The 8450-nt window shown below is 45.8% G+C and overlaps 2 pseudogenes; both read left to right on the top strand.

The window, feature by feature from the left end:
* The first annotated feature begins 425 nt into the window (after positions 1-425).
* On the top strand, positions 426-1375 carry LOC138249520 (craniofacial development protein 2-like; annotated as a pseudogene).
* Positions 1376-5344: 3969 nt separating this feature from the next.
* On the top strand, positions 5345-6457 carry LOC138249519 (uncharacterized; annotated as a pseudogene).
* The last annotated feature ends 1993 nt before the right edge of the window (positions 6458-8450 follow it).

Genomic DNA, 8450 nt, shown 5'->3' with positions numbered 1-8450 from the left:
TTCATGTGTCATATTCCAAGCAGTGAACATCATTGTTATGGTTGAATTGACCCAAGATGTATGGGCGGTACCTTTTGAATCAACTGGCAACTCTGATTCTGGACAATTCAACAATGCTTGCCCTATTATTAGGCATTGTGGTGCTTCTTGAAGCAAGACTAAAAAATAAGGAGAGTTGTGACACATGGTGCAGCAGACAGTATTCTGTGAAGTTGGTAAGGTGCAGCACATCTGCTGTGGCTTATGTCCATCATTTCGAGGCTTTAAGCCTAGGTTTCTTCCTGGCCCAGATGTAAGATTTGAGGTCAGAGTCTATTCATCAATCATGTCTCATTTATCATCAAAGGCTAGCTACAGAAATGTCAACCAAAAGACCAAAAGATATTCTGGCTTTGGGAAGAAAGGAATCTCTTTCACTGAGAGCTATGACACCTTGTGGTGAAAGCCAAAGATCCCTGAAAGCAACAAAGCAAATGTACCTATTTTCAACCAAGACCATTATATTCAGGGCATGGAATGTGAGGACCATGTACGAGACAGGAAATACAGCCCAAGCAGCAGTGGAGATGAAAAAATACAATCTTGCCCTGCTTGGCATCAGTGAGAACAGATGAACACAGTCCGGACAGAAAAGACCGTCTCCAAGAGGAATGCTGCTGATTCTGGACACAAGGAAAGGAATACCCCACACACTCAGTGAGTAGCTCTAATGCTACCACCAGCAGCCAAAAGAGCTGGGGAGTGCAGAATCTGCACAGAGACCTTTCACAAAAAGAAAATGAGGATCAACATGCATGTTATCCAGTACTATGCACCTACAAATGACAGCAATAAAGAGGAAAAATAACAGTTTTACAGTAGACTCCAGACCACCCTCAAGAAATGCCACCAGAGAGACATCACAATAATGATGGGTGACCTCACTGACATGAATGGAAGCAACAACACTGGGTACAAAGAAGTCATGGGCAAACACAGCCCTGGCAACATAACTGAGAACAGTGAAAGACCTGGAGATCTCTGCAACCAGAACAGTCTGGTTATAGACGGTAGGGCATTCTCTTACAAAATAATCCACAAGGCAAAGTGGGTGTCACCAGCCCATTCAACAGGGAATCAGATCTACCATGTATGCATTGCCAAGACATTCCAGAGGTCCCTGCAGAGTGTGAAAGTGATAACAAGAGCAGACGTGATGTCAGACCATCACCTTGTATAGGCCAGGCTAAAATTAATGCTGAAGAAAGCATGGATGGAACTGACAAACCAACACCAGTGATATAACACCATCCTCCTGAAAGATGCACAGAAACGGAGTGAATACTCAGTAAACCTCAGTACAGAGTTTCAGGCCCTGCAAGAACTAGAGTGTTAGAAATGGGGTCTCTAGTTGGCAGTCGGTTTGCACCCTGTCCAAGTAGGGACCCTCACTCTAGTCAGGATAAGGGAGATACCCAGCTCAGATAACCCCTGCTCACCCCCTTGGTAGCTTGGCACAAGCGGTCAGGCTTATCTGAGAAGCAATGTGTAAAACATTTGCACATAACACACAGTAATACAGTGAAAACACTGCAAAAGGATACCACAACAATTTTAACAAAATAGCCAATATGTGTAAAACAAGAGGAAAACAAGAAAAATCCAACATACAGTTGTAAAGATATGAATTTTGCAAGAATTAACTTAAAAATACAGTTACTTGAAGTCGATACCTCCGCCTGTGGCTATCACAGCGTCATGAACAACAAATCCAACAGTTCAGGCCAGCCGCATCGTCGCAGGCCAGCTACGGTGTCGTGAAGACCCGCAAACAGTACCTTGGAAATGCAGGGCGTCGTGATCCTCGCAATGAGATCTGGAGTGCGACGTCGCAGGCTTCGGTTCTGGAGGCCTGTGCGGGGTTCGTCATGCCCTGGAAGTCACACGCGTTGTAGATCGAAATCCGGGCTGATGACAAAGTCAGGAGTGCTGGCGTGGATGGCATCGGAGCTGCAGTGCAAAGCGGGACGATGCGACGTGCGGTGCCCACAGTTCATGGTGCAAGCAATGGCTCGGTGACAGTCTCCTGCAGCATCGGTGAGACCAGGGCTGTGGTGTGAAGCGGGGGTGTGACATGCGGTGTCTCCAGGTCACAGTGCAGGCAGCAGCATCGTCATCGCTGAAGCTCTGTCATCGGTAGGCCCAAGCTGGTGGTGCGGCACAGGGTGGGCCCCGTGCGGCACCCATGTCGCATTGCAGACAGGGGCATCTGTTGATGACCCTGGAATAAATGGCGCTGGTGTTGGTGGACCGGGTCTGCTGTGCGGGATGGGACTGTGCTTTGTGTGCCTCGAGAGCGGTGTCCACAGGCCACACTGCAGGCAGCGGCATCGGTGTCAGTGTGGAATGGTATCGTCGGGGATGCCAAGGCTGCGGTTGAGCAAGGCTATGCAGAGTGTGGTCCACAGGTCATGATGCAAGCAGCAGCTGGGTGACGGCGTCATGTGGTGGCATTGGTGAGACCAGGGTTGTGGTGCGAGGTGGGGCACAGCTCTATGTGGCATCATCAGGTCACGGTGCAGGCAGTGGCGTCGCTAACAGCGTTGGGGTGGGTTTTCTTCTGTTGCAGCACAAAACACACAGTTCCCAGTGCTGTATGCAGAAGAAGCTGAAGTCTTTGATATCCCTGAGACTTCCAACAGGAGGCAAGCTCTACTCCAAGCCCTTGGAGAAACTTCACAAGCAGGATACACAGCAAAGTTCAGTCTTTGTCCTCTTTAAGGCAGAAGCAGCAACTGCAGGCCAAACCAGCAAAGCACACACAGCAAAGGGGCAGTACTCCTTCTCCAGCTCTTCTCCTTCGCAGAGGTTCCTCTTGATCCAGAAGTGTTCTAAAGGTCTGGGGTTTTGGGTCCACTACTTACACCCCTTTCTGCCTTTGAAGTAGGGAAACCTCAAAGAAAAGTCTCTGTTGTTGACAAGATCCTGCCTTGCCCGGGATTGGCTCCAGACATGCACCAGGGGGTCAGAGACTGCATTGTGTGAGGGCAGGCACACCCCTTTCAGGTGTAAGTGACCACCTATCCCTCCACTCTAGCCCAGATGGCCCATCAGGATATGCAGGCTCCCTTTGTGTCACTGTCTGAAGTGGAATACACAAGCAGGCAGACACACAGAGTGGTTTAAGCAAGAAAACACCCACTTTCTAAAAGTAGCATTTTCAACTGACAATATCAAAAACAACTTTACAAAAAGATGAGTTTTTAAATTGTGAGTTAAAGGACCCAAACTCTAAATCTCTATCTGCTCCCAAAGGGAAACTGCACTTAAAAGTTATTTAAAGGCAGCCCCCCTGTTAACCTATGAGAGAGATAGGCCTTTCAACAGTGAAAAACAAATTTGGCAGTATTTCACTGTTGGGACATGTAAAACACACTAGTATATGTCCTACCTTCTAAATACACTGCACCCTGCCCATGGGGCTACACAGAGCCTACCTTAGGGGTGACTTACATGTAGTAAAAGGAAAGGGTTGGGCCTGGCAAGTGGGTACACTTGCCAGATTGAATTGGCAGTGCAAGACTGAACACACTGACACTGAAGTGGGAGGTATGAGGCATGTTTACAGGGCTACTTATGTGGGTGGCACAATCAGTGCTGCAGGTCCACTAGTAGCATTTAATTTAGAGGCCCTGAGCACACTTGGTGCACTTTAGTAGGGACTTACCAGTAAATCAAATATGCCAATCAGGGATAAACCAATCACCAATACAATTTACACAGAGAGCATATGCACATTAGCACTGGTTAGCAGTGGTAAAGTGCCCAGAGTCCTAAAGCCAACTAAAACAGGTCAGAAACAAATAGGAGGAAGGAGGCAAAAAGTTTGGGGATGACCCTGCAAAAAGGGCCAGGTCCAAATAGTAAGTCAGTGGGAGAAGATCAAAGAAACAGTGACATCAAATCGGCAGGTAAAACTGGGACCTAGGAAACAACAGCATAAAGAATGGATCTCCACTGAGACTTCCTGCTAAATCTAAGAGAGAAAGAAAACAGAGAGCTGCAGTTAACACCAGCCAAACAAGAACAGAAAAAGAGAAAGCTCAGGATGAATGCACCAAAACCAATAGGGAAGCAAAGAGTAACTTAATAACAGAAAAGGGAAGATTCATCAGTGACCTTGTCACAGACGCCCAGGGAGTAGCAAGCCATGGAAACCTGAAAAAATTATATGACATAACAAGGAAACTCTCCAAAAGAAACAGCAAGCCAAAAAAACCTGTTAAAGACAAAGCTGGTAAGACAATCATGGGTAACGAAGGCCAACTAAGAAGATGGGTTGAGCACGTTGAAGAACTGCCGAACCAGCCCATGCCATAGTCTTCACCGGACATACAGCTAAATGACAAGGACTTTCCAATTGACAGCAGCAGACCAACCAATGAAGAAATATGGCAAGCCATCAAACATCTGAGAAATGGGAAGGCAGCAGGACCTGCCAACATTCCTGCAGAGGCACTGCAGGCATACATTGAAACATCAGTAGACATGCTCTTCCCCATGTTTGGAAGAATCTGTGAAGAGAAAAAGGTGCCATCAGATTGGAAGGAGGGACATCGCATCAAAGCCCCAAGAAGGGTGACCTTAGTAACTGTGCAGACTGCAGAGGGATAACTCTTCTATCAACCCCAAGCAAAGTGTTCAACAGACTCATCCAGAACAGAATGAAGGAACAAGTCAGTCCTCATTTGCGAGACCAGGAAGCTAGGTTGTGCAAAGATAGCAACACAAAAGGATGATGGACAGCATGGCAGTTCGGGCTGGACTGCTCCCATGGGGAGCAGGGTCAAGACTGATTTGCAAATGGCTGGATCCGAACTGGAATGGCATGGGTAGCAGAAGAATGATGGATTTAGGCCCAGATCTCTGTACTGGGGTGAATGTTTGACTTTGTTCGGCATTCCGTCCATCACTTGTTCTTTTTGCATTTCTCGCCCTAAGTGGTAAAGGTATGCTCAGACATGGGTCACTGGAGTCAAGCTAGTCTGGCTGATGAAGGGTGGTACCCTGAGTTGGTCTAAGGATGCTTGTTTCCAGTCCAGGGAAGACCTGGCTTGGCAGTTCGGGCTGGACTGTTCCCATGGGAAACAGGGTCAAGACTGGTTTGTACATGGCTAGGTCCAAACTGGAATGGCATAGGTAGGAAATAAAGGATGGATTTGGGCCCAGATCTCTGTAATGGGGGTGAACGTTTGACACTGTTCAGCATTTAGTCCATCACTTGTTCTTTTTGCATTTTTACAAAGATAGATTTTATACAGACCAATTTGCAAGACTGCATTCATTATCAGTGAGCGAGCAGTTGATGGAATGGAACTTCCCCTTCTGTGAGCAGTTCATGGAATGGAACTTCCCCTTCTATGTCAACTTCATCGACTATGAGGAGGCATTCAACAGCCTGGACAGAGAGACCCTTTGGAAACTCTTCCACCACTACAGTGTGCCAGATAAACTTGTACAAATCATCAGGACTCTTAGGAGGCAATGACCTGCAAGATAGCATAAGGAATACAACTCACAGAAGTCTTTCAAATGACGACCGGGGTCTGCCAGGGTTGTTTGCTCTTGTTTTTTTTTTTTTTGGGGCTCGCCATAGACTGGATCATGAAGACATCCACACCAAGGAAAAGAAATGGTATCCAGTGGATACTTTGGATGCAGCTCGATGACCTGGAGTTTGCAGACAACCCGGCCCTACTTTCCCATACCCTTCTGCAGATGCAAGAGAAGACCGACAATGTGGCACCAACATCAGCACAATTTGGCTCAAGATCCACAGGGGAAAAACCAAGATCCTGAAGGCTAGCACGGCCAGCACAACTGCAGTTACTCTTGCAGGCGATGCACTGGAAGGCCTTCACCTACCTGGGCAGTGTCATACACAAGAAGAGAGGCACAGACACTGACGTCAAGGTAAGACTCGGCATAGCAAGGGCTGCCTTCATTCAGCTAAGGAGACCTGGATGGCCAAGGACCTAATGCTGCAAACCAAGATCAAGTTGTTAATACCAGTGCAAATTCAGTCCTTCTGTATGGAGCGGAAACTTGGAGGACAGTCCAAACTTTTAGCAACACCTGTCTGAGGAAAATCCTCCAAATCTGCTGGTCAAACAACATCAGCAACAACCACCTATGGCAGCAGATTTTCCAACTCAGTGCTCATAAAGAAATTATGAAAAGATGATAGGGCTGGATTGATAACATCCTCTGCAAGGCCTCATCAAATACCACATGTCAAGCCTGGACCTGGAACTATCAAGGGAAAAGGAAAGAAGGAAGGCCAAGAAACACCTGGCACCAAGTCCTTGAGCCGGATTACAAGGAAATGGACTACACCTGGAGTCAGATTGAAAGAAAAGCCCAGGAAAGAGATGGCTGTAGAGTCCTGGTTGATGGCCCATATCCCAGGAGGGGGTAGTAGGCATACATAAGTAAGCTACCACTATTTTGAATTCTGCCCCACATCAACAGTTTGAGATGATCCCATGTTTAGAATGCTTTCTTGGTTCTGGTCAGTAAGGGCAATAGATTTCTTCCACCATTCCTTCTAGCCCCCTATTAACACACACACACCCAAGTAATTTAGCCACTTGGGAAAACCATCTCATCTTAGACTAGCTCTGGTTGCGTAGCTCTGGTTGTGTAGCATGACATGGATAGAATTTTGCATTTCTTCCAGTTTAGTTTGTGTCCTTAGTACTAAGAACAGGACTCTATCAAGGACATCAATGACAGTAAAAGTTTGCTGGTCTTCTAAGGTTGATTATAACATCATCCCATGTGAGAAGGCCTTAATCTAACCTGATCCCCAAATGTCTTCAGGTTGTCATAAGATTGCAGCTAGAAGTTACAACACTAGGAGGAATAAAAGTAGGCATAATGGGCATCCTTGGCTGATGCCACAGGTGGCCCTTATTTGTCATGACAGAAAGCCTCCATAGTTGATCCTCGCTCAGGGAGATTCATATAACCTTCATTGTTTACTTTAAATTCTTGCCCTTTCTTTCTCCTTCCAATGTTTGAAAGAGGTAGCCCACTCTACCCATTAAAAGCCCTTGTCAGCATCAAGCGAAATGGTGTTGGGCTCAACTCAATTGTTCTTTGATTGCCAAAGCAGGTGTGAACAGGTTTGCAAATGGCTCCTGGATGATCACCCAGGAACACATCTGACTTGTGAACTCATAATGGTATGACACTTCAGATATGTGTCACTGAGATTTTTGCCAGTATTTTTACATTCATGTTAATTAAAGCAATTGGTCATTAACTGGCACATCTAAGGGAGTCTTTTGCCGTCTTTATTTATGAGGGATATGGTGTTTACATTGGAGAGCAAAAGACCCTTACTTTTCAGCTTTCTTCAAGCTCCCATTGAATATGGGTGCTAAAAGAGATTTTGAATGTTTAGGAAAATTTGGCCACAATCAAATTTCCTCAGGGGATGTGCAAGCAGGAGCAATGAGATGGACTCCTTTACCTTCTATAAGAAGATCTCCTTCTCTCATAAAGCTCATCCTTCCTTGGGCAGGACAGTGAGCTTAAGGTTCGTACAAAGGTGTTTTCAGATGCCAGAGTGGCTGTACCCTCCAGAATCTGCAATTTCTTATACTAGGCAACAAATATTCTAGTGATGTTGAGGGAATTAGTTTTGAGGTGTCACTGATTCCGGCTACAGACATTTAGGATTCTCTTTGTCACAGTATAATCACAAGCAGTCTACCAGCTTTCTAACTGAATTCATAATGGCTTTATTTAGTTTGACAAGGGCACATTCTACAACCTGTGTGAGAAGCAGTAATGTCTTTGTTAGATTGTTGAGTCAGGGTCTTGACTGGGTGCTCTACTGCCTGATGTTCTTCTGTGGCCTTATGCTTGAAAACTGTTTAATACCTCATCATGAGCCCTCAGCAGGTGGCTTTTCCCGCTGCCCACAAGATCTGCGATGATGAGTTAGATCCCTGGTTCTCCTCTATGTGTGTCTGAATATGGCATTGAATAGTATTTTTGTCATTTGGGTGTCTGTAGGCAGTGGCACGCACCCACCGTTGAGTGGGTGGAGGCGAGGAAAGGTCTGGATCTAAATTGAGTTCTACCAGAAAATGATCCATAGTGCCCTCTTCAAATATTTGACAGTCCAGTGCTTCTGATAATCATCATCCTTACAAGAAGAAATAATATAGGTGGACAGACGTGGCATAGAGGCAAGAGAAAAAAGTATTTTCTCTATACATCAGTGTAACAGTCACCTATTGTCCAACAAGCTATGGTTTCCCATCAGGTACTCAATACTGCCGTATTTATTATATTTTTCAAGATGGACATACTTATCCTGTAGCAGTTCATTCTGTTTAAAATATTTGTGCATGACATTTAACAAGGGATCTTTGGGGATTTGGGTTAAAAGTAGGTAT

Source organism: Pleurodeles waltl, chromosome 8, assembly GCF_031143425.1.
Source record: "Pleurodeles waltl isolate 20211129_DDA chromosome 8, aPleWal1.hap1.20221129, whole genome shotgun sequence".
Taxonomy (NCBI): Eukaryota; Metazoa; Chordata; class Amphibia; order Caudata; family Salamandridae; genus Pleurodeles; species Pleurodeles waltl.
Note: the sequence above shows the minus strand (reverse complement) of the source record. Positions and strands in the feature narration are given on the sequence as shown.